Source organism: Tenrec ecaudatus, chromosome 3, assembly GCF_050624435.1.
Source record: "Tenrec ecaudatus isolate mTenEca1 chromosome 3, mTenEca1.hap1, whole genome shotgun sequence".
NCBI classification, from domain to species: Eukaryota; Metazoa; Chordata; class Mammalia; order Afrosoricida; family Tenrecidae; genus Tenrec; species Tenrec ecaudatus.
In genome coordinates, this window is record NC_134532.1 from 100,704,461 (window position 1) to 100,727,179 (window position 22,719).

At 44.6% G+C, this 22,719-nt stretch overlaps 1 protein-coding gene across 5 annotated transcripts in view; it reads right to left on the reverse strand.

The window, feature by feature from the left end:
* SYNPO2 (synaptopodin 2) overlaps positions 1-22,719 on the reverse strand; it is a 250,065-nt gene that overhangs the window by 21,483 nt on the left and 205,863 nt on the right. The window lies entirely within an intron of this gene.

Here is a 22,719-nt window from a genome sequence, read left to right on the forward strand (position 1 = left end):
AAAAATCAACCTCGATATAGAAATATCCCCAAACAAAAAATAAACCGACGACCCTGAAATTAGGAGGCCAAATATATCAATTTGTAACAAAGACAATTACAAAGTTAAAAAGAGGGAAAGGTTTAACTATAGAACTTCCAAGTGGAGAGGAAGTCAAAGTTAAATGAAGGGAAAGCAAAATGCAACAAAGGTGCCATTGGCCAACAGTGGTGAAGCAGGGGAAGACAGCGAAGGGGAGCAGGAGTCTAAGGCTGTACTGAGGTCATGGTTTCCATTTACGCAATCCTGCAACAACCGGGATCCAAATAGACACACAGCTAAATGGTTGTTGAAAAGAGAGTGGAATTATATCTACATTTCTATCTATCTATCTGTCTATCTATCTATCTATCTATCTATCTATCTATCTATCTATCTATCTATCTATTTATCTACAGCTACTTCTATATACAGGCGTGAAAGGATATTTAGACATGGGTATTTACTTTTACTGCAAATATATCCATGACTACGGTGGAGCATATAGGAGGCAAAGTTTAGAAAATGTCTTAGACATAAAACACCTGGAGGCCATGAAACAGTCATGGGGCTCAGCACTGTTGCCTTGGGTATATGAAGTTCAATCAGCCTATCTGATTTCACAAGACAAGGTTCTACAGTCTACCTTGGCCAGTAGTGACTGGGGTTTTAAAAACTCGTGAGTGGCCATCTAAGGCATAACTATTTGTCTTTTTTTCTGTCTGGAGGGGAAAAGAGTTATGAAAATAAAGACAAATGGAAATGTTTAGTCCACTGGATGAATAGACCATGTGTCTATCAGGCATCATGACCCAGAGACCAGGAGAACTAACTGGTGCTTGGTTATCATTGCCAACTACTCCGAAAAGGGTCACATTAGAAGGTCTTGGAAAAAAATGAGAGAAAAACGTGGAACAAAACTCAAAACCATAGAAAAGAGGAAGCTTACTGTTTCCATAGAGACTGGAATTCCTAAGACTACAGCCCTTTGGAAATGAACTCAGTCTAAGGCAAATTTCCAGTCAAAGAGTAGGCAGGGGAATAGTAACACCAGGGAGGTAGTCACACCTTAGAATCCTCAACCATTTAAGATCAAAGGGGCAGCATGAGCCCAAGGACTCAGTTCAGATGTCACACTGAGGCCACTATAAGGAGCGAGATAAGACAAAATGTGTCTGAATTGTTGGATGTCTAACTGATGGTCTGTTCTGTAGACCTTCACCCACTTTACAATACGAAAGTTTAAAATAAACAGATGAGTGTCGAATCCAAAGGGCAGTGAGTGTATGATAATGAGGGGGACCTCTCGGAAGAGGAGAGTGGGAACGGTTGCACAACAGAATGAATGCCCTCAGTGGCACTAACTCATAAGGGCAGGGCCATTGACTTCTTACAGGCCTCGCTGTGGATATCCTCAAGAGAACAATAAAAGGAGCAAATGACAGGAATTGGAAAATGCCCTTGATGTAGCCCTCCTTTTGCATCACCTTCTCGAACCTCCCATTGGCGTGAGCGCAGGGCAATCTTCTGTCACAACTCCAAAATGCACGCTGACAGAAGACCGAAGCTGCAACAAAGGGTGCTGCAAAGATGCAGAGAATACAGTCTGAGGAAAACCACTTACTGATTATTTCTAGTTTTCTGTCCATTGAGTTCCCGAGCTCATTAAACAAAGGCTTTGATTCATATCCTGGGCCTCAGGGAAAATATTTAACCTATCATTCTTTGAAAAATGTATGATTTACTGCCAAGTTATACTTACATTTTCCTGCCCACCCCCATGCCCCCCAAAAGAATTGGGACTAATAAGTCCACCACCTCCTCTGGGAAAGCATTAACAATTTGTTTTCTTAAGCACAGAATAGGAAAAAATTGTTCTTAACTCTTTTACCCCAATTCTTTGGTCATTCAATTGGTAAAATGGCATTTAAAGATAGCTCTCTTCTTTGGGGGAATTTTAGAGTTAAAAGAACTTCATAAAGTAGGTGGGGTTTTCAAATGATGGCTTGTTTTCCTGGAATAGATAGAAGATCAAAAAGAAAAGAAAAACGATTATACAATGAAAATCATAATCATGTGCTTTGGGTTTTGGGGGGCAGTTTGTTATCTGTTTTTCTCTTTGGCCATTGGCCTTAAGGGGACGTCTCATACTATATTAGTATGCTTGTCTACTTATCAAACTTTTATAATCACAGATCAAATATTTATTTTTGCCCATGGCATTAACTGCTATTTTAGCTGTTTCATATTCACAGAACCATCCAGATTTACTCATGCAAACTTTGTTTGTCTAGTGCCTCTTCCTTTGTTATATGAACCCTGGTGCTGTCGTAGGTACATATTTGACTGTTAACCACAAGATCAGTAGTTTGAACCCACCAGCCACGCCAAGGGAGAAACATGAGGCTTTCTGCTCCTGAAAAGTTTTATGTACATCCTTGGAAATCCACAGGGTCACTTCTGCTCTGTCTTACGGACTCAATATTAATTAGAATTGACTGGATGTCTGTGAGAGCGAGGGATTCCTTATTATTCCGTAGATTGTCCTTCACCAATTTCAATGGATTGCCTTTGTTTTGATATGTTAGGTCATATCAGCTGTTCCAATCCCAAATATTTTTTCACATTCAATGTTAAGTTATGCAAATGAATGATGAAGTAACAGAAACCTTGTGAATTAGCTACAAGTATGTCTTCCCTTTATCCCTTTAAGTAACTACACCATCCCTTTAAGTAACTTTGGATATATTTTCATAGCCTAAGATGGAAGATATAGTTTTCTGGAGGTATCAAAATATGTAGGCCCTCATGAATATGTATTTGAAAGGTGAGGCAGTGACATAATATCCTATTAACTTGTGGAGGGGTGGAGTCTGGCCTGTCCATCAGGTCTCAGCTTGATGTCCTTATTTGGAGGTTCCATGGAGATCAATAGCTCACTGGAGGCCAGATACACACAGACTCTCTGCTTCATATTCCTGCTGACAAAACACATGGAACTAAGTTGATGCAGCCAGAGCGCTGGAGCTGAAAGAGCCACATGGAGACCCCTGCCAGTGCTGAGATGCTTACACCACCACTGGATCCACAAGACTTTCCACCCACTGGCCTGTGACCTTCCTACATTCGACGGTGTTGATGAATTGTGGGAGTCTGAAGAGAACTTTATAGATTGGTATTGGACATGTGGGTTACTATCAGACTTATGGGTTTGATCTGGACCGGGCTGGGATGTTTTCTCAATATTCAATTGCTCTTACATATAAAGCTTTCTCTTACACACATATGAGTCTCCCTGGATTTGTTCTCTAGTCCACTTGGACTGACACAAGAGAAGATGGAAAGAGAGAGAATTCCTCTGTCTGAAGTTTTGAGACAAGTATCCATTTAAAAAAGAAATGCTGGGGAATAGGAAGGAGGCCTAGTGGCGCAGTAGGTGTGACGTGGACGGCTAAAGCAGTCACCCAGTTGATTCTGACCCATAGCCACTCTACAGCCAGCTAGTAGTTTGAATCCACGAGCTGCTCCAAGGAAGGAAAATGAGAGTCTGCTCCCGTGAATATTACCATCTTTGGGAACCCTAGGGAGCAGTTCCACTCTGTCCGAGAGGCTCACTGAGTGGTGAAGGGGGAGAAAAGAAATGTCCAGAGCTTATTTCTTTGTAAAATGATTCCCCGCTGCGATCAGTCAGAATGCCCCTTCCTAATCTAGTTTCATCTGCTTCTTAAAATATCAGGAGGCTTTCTTGATTGCTCTCCCTAGTTACATTATCTTGCCTTGCTTAGAATTGGCAGATCTCCTGTAGGTAAATTCCTTTTAAAATGTCATAAGCCTTCAATCTTGGAATGGAACTTACCCCCAGGGCTCAACTTTCTACCAAACAGCAGATAAACCAGAGCTCAAAAGATAAAAACAGGGAAGTACTCCTTAGAAAAACCAACTCCGGCAAAACACTGGGGGCATGCCACAGAGCAGGGGGAGAAGCAGAGCAAGGAGGTCCCCAGGGAGTGTCAAGGATGGACTTTGAGGCCAGGGCGTGGCACCCCATCAGACTCCTCCGGAAAACACTCCTAAAGGTCAACAAACAAACCTTGAACTATTAACAGGCTTTTCTTTCTTTTTTCTCGTCTTTTAGATTTTGTATGTCAGTGGCTTTTTGTTTGTTAGCTTGTCGGTGTTGCTGCTGTTGTCTCCATGTTCTTATGTGCCACTTTGTTTGGTGCTGTGGAAACCATCCGCAATTTTATGCGCATATTATTATCTCTGCAGGACTACCTAGATAAGATAGGCTGGATAAACAATGTGGAGAAGAAAACAATGGTGGTGGAGGGGGGTGACATGGGAGAGCGGGAGGTGGGCGAAGGGAGGAGGTGTTGGCCAACCCAGGGACAAGGGAACAATGAGTGGTTCAAAACCAGTGGAGGGAGGGATGAGAGGACTGCTAGAGAGTGACCAAGGGCAAGGTAACTGAGAGGAATTACTGACACCAGAATGAAGGCTGAACATGGTAGTGGGACAGGAGGAAAGCATAAGGAAATAGAGGAAAGGAGTAGGAGGTAAAGGGCATACAGAGAGGCCTAAATACAGACATGCACATATGTAAATATATTTTTGATTATGGGGGAAATAGATCTATGTGTATATATTTATAAGTTTCATAGTAGGGTAGCAGGTGGACATTGGGCCTCCTCACACGCATTCCCTCAATACAAGAGCACTTTGCTCAGCTAAACGGTCATTCCAGGATACCCACCTTCCCGACATGATCGCTGAAGACAAACGGGTACATAAGCAAACGTGGTGAAGAAAGCTGATGGTGTCCGGCTATCAAAAGATATAGCATCTGGGGTCTACACATAACCTCCTCCCTGGGGGATGGGCAAGAGAAAAATGGGTAAAGGGAGATGCCGGGCAGTGTAAGATATGATAAAATAATAATTTATAAATTATCAAGGGTTCATCAGGGAGGTGGGAGCTGGGAGGGAGGGGCAGGGAGGAAAATGAGGAGCTGATTCCAGGAGCCCAAGCAGAAAGTGAGAGTTTTGAGAATGATGAGGGCAACGAATGTATAGGTGTGCTTTGAGCAAGTGATGTCTGTGTGGATTGTGATAAGAGTTGTATGAGCTCCAATAAAACGATTAAAAAAAGAAAAAGAAAGAAAAGAAAAACCAACTCCGGTGAAGGGTTCCAACCTGCACTGATCCCATGGCAGTTCAAAGAGATCAAAAGGGTAGCATCTTATCCTGGGATAAAGCTCGGAAGGCAGGAAGGGACAGGAAAGAATGGTAAACACCAGGACCAAGTGGGAAGAGGGCTTTCATGATGGTAGCAATACACAATGTGGACAAATTGTTGCTGGGAAAACCAATTTGCCCCACAAACATTTGCTCAAGTCACAATTAAATAAGCAGATCTGCCATGCACTGACCTCTGACATCACATATGTGCAGTTACGTCAGCTCCAGCTTTTGAGGGTGTGTCTTGGTTAAATAGAAATTTAAGTTTGGGAGGAAAGTTAGCTATTCCTAAGTCTATAAAGAATTTAAAGGGAAAGGGGAAAAAAGAATCTACTACAGTTTATCACTATTGGATCAGACCTTTCTGGACAAAATGCAACTCTAATATTATAAATAGATGCTAAATTCATGTCAGTCTACACATACATATCCCCCTTTTCCACCACACCCCCGTAACCCCCCAAAGGGAATACTGGATCTTGCCGATTGCAGCCTGACTTGAACTGGCTACTCTAGCAGGGCTCCTCAGAATGTTAATAGAGAAGTTTGAAGTGCAAGCAGAAACAACAACAAAACCCAAAGGTTCAAGAGTGGAAAGAAGATGACTGTGTGTGCATGCCAAGAAATATTATTTTCCATGTGAGCTCAGCATACATTTTATAATTTTATAAAATGGAGCAAGTGCATTTTAACAGCAAAGGATAGAGACTACTGATTGTAGTCATTGACTTTGAACTTAGGGGTGTTGGGTGACTGTCCTCAGATGAGAAGTCCATGTGCGCTAAGACTCTCTCCAGTCCAGGCGATGTCTGTGTGCGTCTCAAGAATAAGCCCAAACCCCATTCCATAATGCTCACCTTCCCGACACAATTGCTGAAGACAAAGTGGGTGCATAAGTAAATGTGGTGAAGAAAGCTGATGGTGCCCAGCTATCAAAAGATATGGCATCTGGGGTCTTAAAGGCTTGAAGGTAAACAAGTGGCCATCTAGCTCAGAAGCAACAAAGCCCACATGGAAGAAGCACACCAGCCTGTGTGATCATGAGGTGTTGACGGGATGAGGTATCAGACATCAGAGAACAAAAAATCATATCATTGTGAATAAGGGGAGTACAGAGTAGGGACCCAAAGCCCATCTGTAGGCAACTGGGCATCCCCTTATGGAAGGATCGCGGGGAGTAGACGAGCCAGTCAGGGTGCAGTGTGGCAACGATGAAACATACGACTTTCCTCTAGTTCCTACATGCTTCCTCCGCCCCCATTATCATGATCTCAATTCCACCTTACAAATCTGGCTTGATCAGAGGACGTATACTGGCACAGATAGGAACTGGAAACACAGGGAATCCAGGACAGATGATTCCTCAGAACCAGTGGTGAGAGTGGCGATATCGGGAGGGTGGAAGGAGTGTGGGTTGGAAAGGGAGAAATGATTACAAGGATCTACATATAACCTCTGCCCTGGGGGATGGACAACAGAAAAGTGGGTGAAGGGAGACGTCGGACAGAGTATGATATGACAAAATAATTATTTATAAATTATCACAGGTTAATGAGGGAAGGGGGTAAATGAGGAGCTGATGCCAGGGGCTTACGTGGAGAGCAGATGTTTTGTGAATGATGAGGGTTATGAATATACAAATGTGCTTTATATAATGGATCTATGCATGGACTGTGATCAGAGTTGTATGAGCCCCCAATAAAATGATTTTTTAAAAAGAATAAGCCCAAAACCCACTGCCCTGAACTCCACTCCAACTCAGAGCACCTCGTGCGGGGGTGCCACGATCACGTGTCCTTAGAGGAGCACCCCCCCCCCCCAACTCTCTCCTGTGGAACCCTGGTTGTTTGGACCGTTGACCTTTGGCAGCAGCCCGTGCTTAACCCACGTCATCAGGAGCACCGCAGGGACCTTCGCAATGAGGTCCACGACTCCGAGATAAGGATAACTATTCTCATGCTTCCTGATCTCTGTGCTTACTCCCATCAGAAAAGCAACAGCAATTTTAATCACCACCACCACCACAACAACAACAAAAGGGGTGAAAAGCCAGCGGCTGAAGTTGAGCTGCATCCAGCTGGCCGCATTTCCGGCGTGTCAGAGCAGAAGTGTGCTCTGCAGAGCTTCCGTTTTGGGTGTTTCTACGGTTTCAAGCCCCTGCAGGCACAAATCATGATTACACTTCCAAGACGCACATATACAAACCCTCCTAATGTGAATGTAGAAATAGAATATGTCGACCTCTCTAGTTCGAGACCACCTGCTGCTCCCGGGAGGAAGAGGCGGCTCTCTACTCCCATCAAGGTGTCCAATCAGAGCCCCCAGGCGGTTCGCCTACATTCTATGGGGTTGCTATGAGTCAGACACAGCTTGCTGGCAGTGAGTAAGGTTCTCTAATGTGAACCACCATAAGTCACAAGAGCCTATAAGTCATAAGAATGTGATTTAGAAAATTTCTGAACTTAGACGCAGAAACTAAGAAGTCTATGACAAATGGACTGAACAACATTTAGGTTAGTTGACTTTAACCAGACATCATCAAAAGACACACAAACACAGCATATAGTTCATCTTCATAAATTAGCTTAGAGACGCCATAACCTCCTTACTTATCTAACCTTGAAGAAAAGATGTATCTTCAAGTGTTCTCTAAAACCGGAGGAAAGCCGTAGCATCTCACTGCCATGCAGTTGCTCAGAACTGCCCCACCCCACCGTGGGTTTCTGGGACTGCAACTTGTTACAGGAGTAGAAAGCCTTGCCTTTCTTCTGCGTAGCAGCAAGTGGGTTTTAACTGCTGACCTTGTGGTTAATAGCCCGACTCATAATCACTGCGCCACCAGGACTCCTTCCCAGGGAGAATAAACTTAAAAAAAAAACAAACAGAAAACAGCAAATGCTGGAGTAGGTGTAGAGAGTGGAACTGTGTTAAAAAGTTTATAAATAAAAGTCAGGCGGTGGAATCCACAAAGAAAACAAACAACAATCCCCGAAAAGTCTGCTCACTCAATGAGAGCAGGCTGAGATGAACTTGCCAATCTTTCTGTCACCTCAGAGTGTAGCCTCTAGTCACGAGGGACCTCGGAAGGTTGGACCCTTGGTTAAAACCCCCCCACCACCACCACCCGCCCCCGCCAGACCTCTCGTTACAGGTAAGACGCCCTGAAGGCTAAGGATTTGGATGCTACCCATTGAACTAACATTGTACTTGTGGCTTAATTCTGATTCTCTGGTTCTAAATGAGTGTTGCGAGATTTCGCTGGCGTACCTTGCCAGACCAACCTAAGCTGACAATAAACTGTAAGAGTTCATGTATATGGAACCTACACATCTCGCTCTTCATTTCGATGAGATGGCCTACACAACAACTTCCCCTGGCTGGTTTGTCTGACCCCTTCCTCCAAGGTGTTTATCAGTGGACTTGAACTTCCAACCTGCTAGTTGGCAGTTGAGCATGTTGCACCAGTGAGGGACCCATTAGGGAGGAAAAAAGGTTTTTAAGTTTAAGATATATTTTCCTCAAATACCCTGGAATTACAGTGTCAAGGAATACATATGATTAGTCTTAAATCAGGCTATACATGATGTTTTGTTTTGTGGTTAATAAAAGAAAGTATTGCACTTCAACAGAACATTTGTAAAACTTATCAAACCAGAAAGTCTTTTTGAAAAATTAAAAAAAACAAACTCACTGCTACTGAGTCCTCGCTGACTCATTAGTGATCACCGCCACACCCTCAACCCCACCCCAGTATCTTTCTGAAACTGTAACTACTTAAGGGAGTAGAAAGCCCCGCTTTTCTCCCAAGTTGGTGCTGGTGGTTTTGAATTGCTGACCCACCATACGGATCTCAGCCCAATTCATAACCACTAAGGCACCAGGCCTCCTAGAAGGCCTTTAAGGAGACATTTCTCTGTAGAATGCTAAATCTCGGAGATGAATGGAGGCTTTGCGATACTCTCCTCAAGCTTCATGATGAAGCTCTTACACCACACCCGAAAGTCATTATATTGGGAAAAGTACAAGCTATGCGAACATATTTACCTAGATCCAACCGCTGGATCTGACACACGACTAGCAGTATGGGTAATTAAAAATAATTTTAAAAATACTTTGTATGGTTCGTTCCTGTATTAATTAAAATAACGACAACAAAGAGGATCATTTCTGCCAAACAGGAATGCCTTGCGGTCCTTTATGAAAGGCCTTGGGCACGTTGAGTGAGTACAAGCAGTCTGTGTGGTCATTCCACGTGCAAAGACTTTCTAGGAGCCCTCCGTCCCAACGCTTCCCTTTTCTAACCAATGACAAGCTCTCCCTCCCTCCTCCATGCCATGCTTCCTTAAAGACCCGGCTTTTCAGTCTCCTCTTGGTCTTTGCTCTGCGTTGACAAATGTGCACACATATAGCTCATATTGCAGATCTTTTAGAGCTGGTATCCTTTCTTGTTTGAAAATAAACTTCAACGTACCAAAGGTTTGAAAATAATACTCTAGTTGGGAACAAAGCCTCGAGATGGGTCTACCTATGTCTCGGTTCTGTATGCTTTTCTAACGTTTTAGCAGCCGGACTTTGTCATTCCATGGGTCTCTTCTGCTCAGATCAAGGTGAATGTTAACACAAAAAGGTTGGGAATTTTGCCTCTCTGGTCCTTAAAGTGCATGGACTTATTTATAGTTTAGAACATTTGTACAAACATATTTGCTTTCACTTTTATGAAGTTAGTTGGCATTCAGAATGCTTTCTAAGTCTCCTTTAGCCTCGACCCCCAAACAAGAATGTTTTGATGACAGTCGGAGGGATTTCTGCCATTAGTGGCAACATCCTTGATGGGGGGTAAGAGACTCGAGTGCTTTCCAGCCCAGCAAAGTCAATAATCTCTTTTCCCGGGAAAAGAAAAGGGGAAAAAACAACACAAAACAAAGACAAAACAACCAAGGATCATTGTACAGTCCCTTCTCTGGACTATAAAATTGTATCATTCTAGCTCTAGAAATATTTATACTGAGCCTTGATTAGAAGCAGGAGGTCAGATTAAAGCATATATCTCAGGGTCTTGTTGCTTTGATTTAACAACAACAACAATGCGCAAAGCAAAATGACAGCCAACACGCCTGGCCTGGAGGACGGGCTGTGGAGCATATTCCGAGAGGGGAAGCGAGTCTGCTGCCATCTCCTGGGCTGTTTGGGTACAGCCAGTCTGGAGGGCGCTTGAATGCCTGGTCACACTTCAGACAAGCCACCAAGACGATTTGAAAGCAGGTGCACTTTACAAGCCTGGCTGTCCCTGAGTGGGTGAACTGGAAAACTATTTATGGCTTCAACAGACAGCTTAAGTATTTTTTTGTGTAAGAAAAGTGTTTCTCAATGTGTGTCTCACAGGCCATTAGAATATGGGGTGTATGTTACAAATACAAAGTTGGGGGCTTTCCCGAGACCCGAGACCTACTGATTCACAATTTCTAAAGTGGGACCCCACAACCCTTTGTGTGGGGTTGATTTTGACTCACAGTGATCCTACCAGACAAAATAGAGATGGTCCACGGGGCTTCTAAGGGTGTGAGTTTTACAGGGGAGACTCACGTTTTTCTCCAACAGCGTGGCTGCTTGGTTCCCAGGGCCAGACTTTCAGAAGCAGCCAAGTGCTCTAACCACTGCACCATAGGTTCCTGAAGATGGCACAGGGATCTTAATTTTCCAACAGAAGCTGGAAAAGCAGTGTATGAGAAGGCTGTGAGGCAGCGGTTTGTAGAATATAAAGGAAATCAAGTTACATTGTGAATTGAAGTGGAAAACTCAAATCAAGGAATCTAAATGATGTATTTTGATGTGCTCTTACATAATAACAACAAAGTTAATCGACAAGTGGATTCCAACTCCGGGACCCCATGTATGTCAGACCAACTATGTTCCATCAGATTTTCAATGGCTGGCTTAAAAAACAAATTTCTTTCTAAGTAGCTTACTAGGCCTTTCAATACTACTACCCACAGTTAATTGTGACATTTGAGTGGGCATTTCATAATGTGGATTTCAATTCATGTTGATCCCATTTGGTCATCTATGGGAAATGGTCATTGGCACACTCTGATAAGCTTCAATATGTCCCAGAACCTCAGCAGACTCTGAGTATAATTTTGAAAGAGAGTCCTGGTTGCGGAAACATTTCCATCATATTTACTATCGTCTAACCCATTCCTTTGTGACTCTTAGCTCTGCAGGATAGCCGCTGAGCATCACCAATCTGAGACATGCAAAGAGAAAAAGAAACAAGTGCATAACGCAAAGAAAGACAACTACCTTTTTTTTTAAAGAAAAATGTCTCAAGACATGGTGCGAAAAGGAAATGAGCCTCTCTCCACATTGCACGTGAAACAAGAGCTATTTTAGATTTAGATAAAATGCTTCAAATCTCAGCTGTTTATTTCCTCTCTTCCCCAGAGATTCCCTCCTGACTTCTGCTTCTGCCTCAGAAGGATGCTAGAACCCCAGCAACCCCATGAGACTCCCCTGGGTCTGAAAGGCCTCTGGGATGTTGGGTTCCTCCCTGCAGCCCTCACTCCGTTTCTGAGAATTGTTTTTCATCACTTGCCCGAAGAGCTGGGAGACTGCTCTGCTTAGGCCCAGGGTTCGCCCTTTCTGTTTTTGGAAACTGATCACACCTCGCAGGCAAGGGGATCAATTACTCTAGAAAGGCCAGGTTGCTGACCCTTTGTCCTCGGACTGTGTTGGAGGGGACGGAGCAGAGCAGCTGTCTGCTGCGCCTTTGGGAGGCCAGCCAGGTTCTGTGAGAGCCCAACTGTGCAGGTCTGAATTGGGGTCGTCCCTGGGATAGATAGGGTTGCCAACTGTCCCACTTTCAGTGTGGTAGGCCTACTTAAGCTCAGCTCCCCGACCAGAAACTTTCTCGCGATACCAACTATCCTATTTTGAGACTGTTTGATTTACAAACATTGCCTCACAAAGATTCTCATCGCTGCTAAGCACGTCACACGGCTCTAGTTACAGTGGGCACTTTGAATTGATTACAGTACCTTTGTCCCCCAGTCTCCACACCCATACTCAGTATACATTTCTTAATATTTATCTCCCCTTTAAAAAGTCTTTTTTTAATAACTCCGGTCTCATTGGATTTGGAGAAAGTAGGGGGTGGGGAAACAGTCTGAATATATTAACATACAAAGTTTTAATGCAAAGAAAACATAGAGAAGAAATTAAAAATGCCTCTGTCAAGATTCCTGGGATTAGATTCTGTATGCCATGGTGGGCTTTACGCCGCCACTGCTGCTGCTTTGTCTGGGTTAGTGGTGGTACGTCCTTTAAACGGATATTTTCCACAGAGATTCTGACAGAAAACACTGCTGAAAGGTGGTGGAGTGTGTGTGTGTGTGTGTGTGTGCGCGCGCATGACTGTGCTTCCTGGACACCAGGCCTTGGTCTCCAGTGAACACACACACTGATGCATTTCATCTTTGCAACGCCCATGAGACAGGCCTCCTCGTATCTCCACACAGTGGTCCAGTTATTTGCCGAAAGCCTCCCAGCTAGCTAGAGGCAGCCCGGGATCCAGATGCAGGCGAGGCCACAGTCTTATCACCACAGAGCTTCCCTGGGCAGGCTCAGTCTGGCAAGCACCGCCACCCCTCATCACACACGCGATTCATTTACGAAGGGAGTACCTATGACTTTCATTAAGCCAAGTCATGGCGTCCAATCTGGGGGCCTTTTTCTCATACCCCTTCTGTTCTTCCTGAATTTGCCTGCTGTAAATAAGGACCGATGTCTGCATGTGGAATACTAATTGGTTAGAAGTGGCGCTGGTTGTGCCTATCCATCTAGGTCACTGCCAGTGTTCGGTTAACTCTGGGGTTGGCTGCTGTGGAGTCCATTCTGACGTGTACAGACCCCGTGGGTGCTGAGCAGACTGCTCCAGAAAGCTTCCAAGCCCATTACTTTCACAGACAGATCGCCTGTCTTCCAAAGGGTATGTTGCCAGGGGCCTTCGAGTCAGTGCCGACTCATAGCGACCTTGTGCACACAGCCCGGTCTTGGGCCATCCTCACAACTGTTTTGCTGGTGGAGCCCACTGTTCCAGCCACTGTGTCAGTCTCCCTTTGTGGCCCTCCTCTTGTTCACTGCCCCGCTATCGCACCACACATGACATCTTCTGTCGAGACCAGGGCCTCCTGACGACATGTACAAGGCACGCCATGCTAGCGTCTAAGGAGCACGCTGACTGTACTTCTTCCAAGACAGACTTGTTTGTCCTTTTGACGGTCCATGGAATTGTCGATATTCTTTGCCAGTCACAGACTTCACCTGCATGGATTCTTCTTAAGTCTTCCTTATTCAATGTCTAACATTCACATGCATGTATGTGAGGCGATTGACAATACCTTGGCTTGGGTCGGGTGCACCTCAGTCCTCAAAGGAACGACCTTGCTTCCCAACACTTCAAAGAGGGGTGTGCAGCAGATTGGCCCCGTGTACCTGTCGTTTGATCTCTAGACTGCTGCTTCCGTGAGCAGTGATTGTGGATCCAAGCTGCTAATCTTTGTCTAGTAGTTGGCTTTTCACCCTCCAGGGATTCAGTAACAACCAGAAAAATGGTGACCTTTAGCACACCATTTTTGTGGTGTTATCAAAAGCCTGATGCATCGGGTCTCTCTGAGTCAGCATTGGCCTCGATGGCAGTGAGAGCATCCGGTAACGCTGTGGATCACAACAGTGCGGTCCATAACCGACCGGGGCGGCAGGAGCTGGTCGCACTGTCTTTCATTGTGCGGCGTGACCATAGGGGGGCCTGACTCGTAGGGAGTCTACCACAAGATCACTGGACGCTAGCGGATGGTAGCCTAGAGACTTCACCGAGATACTGCTAAGCCTTGACACTTCACCATGACGTTGTAGGTAATTCCTTATCTTCTTTACCTCAGTCTCCCAATCTGTAAATCGGGACGACAAGAATACTGACCAGGAAATGTTTTCGGGGTGACTGAGACACTTGCGTGACAAGTATTAACATGGCAACCGGGCAGAGTGACTCCTTCATGTTTCCCATCACATTAGCATCTCTTATTTACATTAAAGGAGGTTTAAACAATTTTCCCACTGTAATTAACCCAGAAGCCCACATCTTTTTTCTTTGAAGTTCGTGATGAGAACATCCAAGACCCACATTTAAAACCCAACCTACCACTTCCTCGGGAGAGGTTTTCAAAGTCACAATGCGACACTTTTAAACAGAAGGTGTATAAATGTCCCTGCCAGGAAGTCTTTGGCAGAACTAATGGCCGAGAAATCTTCCATTGCGCACTCTCCGTGGCTCGAAAGGTTTGCTCCTTCCTTGATATCCAGGATCCAAAGAAGCAGGGAAATGGTAAGATTCCAGGAATCAAGTACTTGTGAGAATACAGTGGATAGAGGATACTTTTTATGCTCCAAACATATAGTTTTTAAAAAATATAGTCAGAACTTGTGATGCCCTCAGCATTTCTTAGGTTAAAATTGTCCTTGTTAAAATGCCTCGCGTTAATTCAAGCAGAAGCAAGTGAGGCTGGTTCCTAAGAAAGGTCCTTGGATTTGCACTTTGAATGGCCTAAAGCTGAGGGGGCACACACGCTGATGCGGAGAATGCGACCCCTTTATGCTTCTAGCCTGTGAACGTGACCGATCCAATCAGAAGTAAGGACGATGAACCCATTTGGGGAACTTACACAGTTCATTTTCAAGTTCATATGTTTTACATGTGAAAGAGATGCTTTTTTAAAAAAAAATTAACAGGTGGGATTTTACTCCCACCTTACTGATACTGTCATAGTGTCTGATTTTATGAGCAATCTTACAAAAGCAGGGCCAGAGCCTCCTATAAGGTACAAACTGTGGTCTCTGGGCGAACCAGGATTCTAGGCTCTTATGAGACTGTGGAAATTCTGTGGTGTAATATAGGAAGGGCACAAACCATGAGGCCAGGCAAATCCCACCCAACTGCTTATCAGCGCAGTGATTCTTGATCAAGCTGTTTAGTCTCTCAAACCTTCAGATTCTGTGAATTCTCAACGAAGAATAACAGTGTCTTCCCTCACAGGGTAATTCTGAAGAGTAAATCAAAGTAAAAGTGTTTAAGAGGGCATCTTCCAAACTGAACCCCGAGCCTACTATTCAACCCATTGTGAGCTTGAGAACGCTCTCCGGCATCTGGGCACCTCAGAATCCCGTCTATAATCTGAACATTGGAGAAGAGGATAGGACTTATCTCAGTAGAGCAACTGATTAAAAGAAACAATCTATGAAATATACTTGGCCCAGTTCAGTTGTGTTCCTTTAATGCAGGAGCTCTGGTGGTGTAGTGGGTTAAGCATTGGGCTGATAACCACAAAGCAGGTGGTTCAAACCCAGCCATTAGTCCAAGGGAGCGATAGGAGGTTTTCTGCTTCCTAAAGATGCACAGTCTAGGAAACCCACAGGGGCAATTCCACTCTGACTTGTAGGTCACTGTAAGTTGCAGTTGACTCAATGTCAGTGGGATTATTAGGGTTTATGAAATTAGCATAGTTCCTAGCACCTAGTAGAAATTTGAGGAGCCTTGGTGGTACAGTGGTTATGCACTGGGCTGCTAACCATAAGATCAGCAGTTCAAAACCACCAGCTGCTCCTCTGGAGAAAGATGGAGTGTTCTACTCTCGAGAAGACTTACGAGTCCCAGAAACCCATGGGGCTGGTCTACCCTGTCCTACAGGGTCTCTGTGAGTCCACATCAACTTAATGGTGGTGAGTGAGTTGTGAGTAGAAACTTAACCTCTCAACCCGCCCCTGGCCCATCATCTTACAGCTACCACACAAACCATTTTCTCAGGGCCCGTGAGGTTGTTTGAATGGGTGTCACTGCTTTCATCTCCACCCCTGACATCCTGACTTGGGCTGTAATGCTTGCCACAGGGTCTTGAGTGGCTCTGAAAAGGAGTCATTCCAGTAAGTAAAGGTATCTAGGATTTCCTGACATAAAAACAAAAGACCACTCCGCATGATGTGATTTCCTGCCCACAAGAAAAGTGGTTCCGTTTATTCCTAGAATGTGCCTTTCTTTCAAACTCAGGGCCAATGGCAAATCTTGGATTTATTATTGGGGTTTTTTTGTTGTTTTTATTTTTCAAAAGCAAGCCATTAATCATTACGAAGGAGCTCAAGAAGTACAGGCTGTAAAAGCAAGATGCCAACACAGCACATGCGGATGCTTTGTGATTATTCCCAGTAGTTATTATTACAGAGAGGAAAGAGAAGGGGCCGGGTGGCACAGTGGGTAAGCGTTGGACTGCTACCTCAAAGGTCAACGGCTTGACCCCACCAACCATCTATGCTGGAAAGACCCGCAGTCTGCTTCCAACATGACTGGAGCCCGGTGACCCCCCCCCCCACCGAGCCGTTCTATGCGAGCCTATAGCATTTCTGTGTGTTGGGATTGCCTTGATGGCTATCGGTTTTTAGAGGAAGGGGTAAGGCTGAAGAGTGGATTCTTGGAGATTCATTGTTGTCGTCAGTTATGTCAAGGCTGCCTCCCACTCATGGAGACCCCACCACCAATGCTATTGGACCACTGGGACCCACAGCGTTTTGTGTGGACTGCTTTACTGAAGGAGGTCACCAGGCCCTTCTTCCGAGTCCGAAAGCCCTGCTGAAACCTTTTTTGCACCATAGCCCAAATCTCACTGCCAATGAGTCAATTCTGTCTCGGCAGTCCTGTGTAGGGTTTCTGAGGCTCTACATCTGTCCACGGGCAGATCACCTCACCCTTTCTCCCTCGGAGAGTGGGTTTGAACTGCCAACTTTGCAGTGGCTCCACATAAGGTCCATTGGCGGAGAATCCTACACAGGTCTCTCACTCACTCACTCACTCACTCACTCACTCACTCACTGCCAGTGAGCCAGTGCCGGTTCATGGAGACCGTGTAGGGCAGCCTAGCATGGCCCCTGTGGGGCTGCAAGACTGTAACTGTTGATGGGAGCAGAAAGCCTTGTCTTTCTCCCTTGGAGCAGCTCATGGTTTCGACCTGTTGATCATGCGGTTCACAGCATAACGTCTAACCACTATGCCACCAGGGCTCCTACACGGAAAGTGAGAATTTGACTGTTGAACTACCACTGTGGCTAATATTTTCATGAGGAATCTAAAATGTATACTTTATCATACATAATCTCTAAAAATCTTAAACATTTGTATGTACGAATAACAACAACAACAAAAATGGTTAAGACCAAAAAGTCACCACCCTCAAGTTGATCCTAGCTTATAACTACCCTATAGGACAGAGTAGAACTGCCCCTTTGGGTTTCTGAGGATTTTAATCTTTATTAGAGAAGACAGCCTCATTTTGCTCTTCCCCCCGAGTGGCTGGTGGGCTTGAACTGCTCACCTTATGTTTAGCAGCTCAATACATAGCCCCCTGCACCACCAAGACTATTCAAGTTCCAAATTCCAACTCACAGCGACCCTATCGGACAAGGTAGAACTGCCCCTGTAGGTTTGTGAGACTACAACTCTCTATGGGAGTAAAAGGTCTCATCTTTATGTCATGTAGCAGCTGGTGGTTTTGAACTAGTGACCCTGTAATGAGTAGCCCCACTTGTAGCCGCTATAGCACCAAATGAAGGCTATCTCAAAAACTGACTGTCATTGAGTTCATTCCAACTCAGAGGCCCTATAGGACAGGGCAGCACTGCCCTTGCAGGTTTTGAAGACCATAAATCTTTATAGGACTAGAAAGCCTAGTCTTTCTCCTGAGAAGCAGCTGGTGGTTTTGTATTGCTGACCTTGAAGTTAGCTGCCCAATTCTGAGCCACTATGTCACCAGAGCTCCTCAGTTAAGACTGTAGGACCCTAAAAACTTGACTTTCTTCCTTTAAGCTTGAGGGGAACTTTATTGGTTGGCAAAACTCTGATTAAATCAGGAGACTGAGAAATGTCTGACAACAGTTCATGTTTTCTTTAATTCTTTTCCATGCAGTTGCTTCTGAGCAGTAAATTCGGTGAATGACAAGTGCCAAGTGATCATTTAGAGTACAAATAGATATGTTGTAGAAACAGTTTTTGAATGATTACTGGGAAGGATGGATTTGATGTAGGCCTCTCCAGAGGGTTGGCTTTTATTGGCCTGGTGCTCCATAGGATGATTTAGGATTTTTGGAATAATAAAAAAATAGCACTATGGAGGAACAAACAGAAACTGGTTTCTTTTGGCATTTCTGTCTGGTATTTGGGTCTTGTGGGAAACACTAGTCTGCTTTATGGCCCAAGGTCAACTTTGATGAAAAATCTGAGTAAGAGTTCAATTCTACTTTTTCCCAGAATACTTGTTGACAAACTCATCAGCACTGGAGTGTATGTGTGTCTGAGTCCCCCAGGGTCCAGTGATACGGGGTCATGAGACTAGCGAGGGTCAGTGTTTCTGGGAAGATAATGCTGGTTCTTAGAATTTACATATTTTTCTCACAAACTCATAATTTTTCTTCTTAAAGTGAGCTCCACCACCCTTTTTTAGGACACATACCCAACCTCTTTCCTCTGGAAGCATTTAGCTTTCCAGAAAACAATCACTTCCTTTGGATGACCATGACTTCTAATACCCTTCCTGAGAGGTTGACGGTGACTCATGAAATAGCCACTGACTTCAGGGACCTGCTCTTAAACTCTGAGTTCCTGCAGGTTCTTTGTATTATAGCTGGATGAAGTTAGACACAGAAAGTGGCCTTTATTCGAAAGATTAAATGGAAATACAGTCATTAATAACCGGGTATCTTCTTGGGCTCTGAAGAGACCCTCATTTTGACATCGCCACATAGTCAGAATATTTGACATGCTTTTTAGCAGCAAGCCATCTTCAGAGTTCTTTAACTTAGTAACTGTAGATAAGAACATGGTCTTTGACATGTGAATCCACCCCTTCAAATGTAGACCACTTTCTCTTAACGTCTCAGATGCGGCTCTTACTGCCTGGCTAGCATTCAGGCTGTGGGATAATACTCAGCTGTTAGCCGGCACTTTCAAGAATAGTTAAATGACCCTTGCTGACTTTGAAGAACAATTTGTAACTCAGATGGATTTCCTTAAAGTTAAAATGAGTTGCCCCTCATAAAGATTTTGTGAGATTGTTCATGCAAAGGCTGGATACATGTTATCATGAACTGTCCTACTAGATGTATTTTGAAGTGCACACTTTTACATGCTCTAGATTGACAACCCACAGTTGTCTGATAGAACTTATCCCTAAATATTTGTGGCGCGCGCCATCAATGCATTGCGCATATTCAGAAAACAGTGTGTGTGTTTTCCTCTTTCGAAAGCGAATGTGACTGTTGTTGAAATAGTAGAAATAAAATCGTGTTTCAAACTTTAAGCAGCAGCAGCACTCAGATTCCAATCCTATCAGGTGTTGTTGTGTGATTCGATCTGTTCTCCTCTGAGGCCGAGAAAGACGCCACGTGCTGTAATTATATCCACATAGTACCTTTCTTCCTAGACTCTCAAGTGTTGGTGAATACTCAGTAAGAAGCGACAGGAAGAGAAGCTGGGGACAGTAAGATGAGAAAACTCATGGAAAGAAAGATCTGCTGCAGGTCTTGCAGTAAACCAGTGATTGTGATATTCTGGGTGAGATTACAATGCCTGTAAGCCCCACAGCAGACTCCTGGGGATAATATAAACAGGCGTCTGCCATTACACAAACACTCAGTAACTGATCATTGCTATTAGCATGATGCTGTCTACTTCATTTGATAGGTGCTCAATCTATGACGCAACATAACAGAAAACAAGATGATAAAAAAAACAACCAAAATTGCCTCCCTGAACCACCCATGAGCCAGCCAGCCACAACCAACCAACCAACCAACCAACCAACCAACCAACCAACCAACCAACCAACCAATCGCCACCACCACAACACTGGCACCACCCAGATTGCAAGGGGAATCTAGTAGGAGGAAAGCTGATGTCATGAGTTCTGACTCTTCCACCTGCCACGTTGACATCATGTGCAAAGTCCCCATGTGAAAAGTAGTACAAAGAGTTTCTTCTGCAGGCAAGTTCCCAGAAGGCTCTCTACTGGAAAAACAAGAGACCAGGCAATCCCTATTACTTCAAACTAGCTTAGTCTTTTTCTGTCCCACTCCCCCAAACCCTCAAGGTGAGGTTACACTGTCTGTGTTGAGTAGAGTTTTAGGTGAATCCCATCTCTGCTATAAAGTAAGACACTATCTTCCCAGCTGAGACCTATTACTAACCCCCAGTCTAAGTTGTGGATGCTTTGCATACCTGGCATACTGCCTAGAAGCTTTTTGGGAACCCCAAGCAGTCCCAGGATGACTAGAAGACTAAATTACACTATAGCTGTGTCTTTAGTCATTCACTCCAAATAGGGGCTCATTGAAGATCGCCACCTGTCCAACAGGAAACGGACTGAAAACACTTCTCATTCCTACATACCACTGGGCAACTGGGAGGGCTCTGGGCTATTACCATGCTGCTCTGCATTTGACCCGATGAGCTCAGAGGACTACCTGTCTCCCCGCTATCGTTCCTCTTAGGCATGCCGTCATTTCAGTGCTAGCTTCAGAATGCAAAGTTACAAACAATATTTTTGCTGTTTCACCTCAAGAAGCCCTTTTTTGGTGGTTCTATTTGGAAACTGCAAAACGCCCGGCACTCAATGGACTTCCTTAGTAGGGAATACTTTAAAAACAAAACTCAGAACACTGTTATAGAACAGGCACATTCGCTTTCCCTCTAGTCATCTTCCTAACTGATTTCCCCAAAAGGCAAATAATTGGCTGGTCTACATCCTGTGGTCATAACCTCTGGGCAAATTGCCACCAAAGATAATGGACATTTTTCTGGAGGAAAACCAAAGTAGCAGCCCCTGTGCTGTGTCGGAAACGTGAACTTCTCTGCTCCGTGTGCTGTTCTACCAAGACTTCCGGATTGCCCTTGTACAGTACGTGGCGTAAAGGATAAGCGTCACCGGGAAATTCAGACATGGTGGGAAGGAGCGCAAGAGAAACAGTCTAGATCAGAGCAGCTCATCCAGGGAAGGTTGAAAACACAGGTCCATTCAGCAGATAAAGAAGAAAGTCATATTTTAATAGGATGGTGAGAAACATGGCAGATTGACAGAGCAGAAAAGAACAAGAAAGCAGATATTTTCAGAGAAGAAAAATGGTACCACGTATCTTCAAACCAGGAAGGGCTTTTGTTTGTTTTCTTTTTGGTCAGGCCTCTAAAGACATTTTCTGTGTAGTGTAAATGATTGTCCCTGGGGCTGACATTCTCGGTAGTTCTCTACTTTGTTCATGTTGAATATTTTCTATGACTATTTAGAATCGGGCTTAAAATAGAAAGGAGAAAGTTCTCCGGGGTTACTGTCACTGACACTAACTTCGCAATCCACATTTACAAGGGAACCTGGCCTGGGTCCTCCTGGTCCACCGACTAGAAAGAACAAAGTAAAGGTGCAGGAATAGACCTGGAAGGGACAGAGGGAAGAAGCAGCCATCAGAAAGCCAAAACAACCATGAGGAAAAAATCGGTGAGACCACTCTGAAATGGCACCAATCACCACGTGCTATCATCCTACTGCTTCCACACACGTGACTTCCTCCGGTTCCCAAATCAGCGCCTGTGGTCAGCAACCCTTTGGACCTCATCAGCCAGCTTCCCAGAGTAAAGGGCTAGCCGCGCGTACCTTTATGTGACCCCGCCCACTTTGTCTCCCGGGACTCCCTAGCGCTGTACTCTAGGAGGAAAACAGACTAATGTTTTCGTGGGCACTTAGAGGTGTACTCACTCACTTTGTTCCTAAGAAAGTGGAGAAGGAGGGTGGAAATCTATCACTAAGGATAATTGTCCTTCTTCCCTACCCCGCTTACTTTTAACATATCTTCTGAAATGAGTTACTATCTGGCAAACATCGGTCACAAAACCATACATCGAGTAACCAAACCAGTTGCCATTGACCCTCCACAGACACATGGTCACAATGATACAGAGCAGAGGAGAACTTGGCTCCAGAGGGCTTTCAGGGACTGATGTTTTAGAAGCAGATTGACAGACCTTCCTTGCTGAGGTGCATCTAGGTGGGCTAGAACTGCTGACCTTTAGGTTAGTAGCCCAGTGTGTTTGCACCATTCAAGGACTCCAGTATGTAATACCCAAACCAAACATACTGCCATCGAGTCGATGCCAACTCCTAGTGGCCCTACAGGACAGGGTAGAACTGCCCCTGTGAGTCACCAAATAGCTCTTAGTGGGAGAAGAAAGCCCCATCTTTATCCTGCCAGTGCACACTAGTGTTTGGTAATTATTGATACCTTCCTATAAACTACCTCGTTCTAAAAGATGTACATTCTAATAATCCTTAGGGTACCTTCTCTGAAATATCAAAAGGTGACTGAAGTTGGCAGACTTATCTCTGTG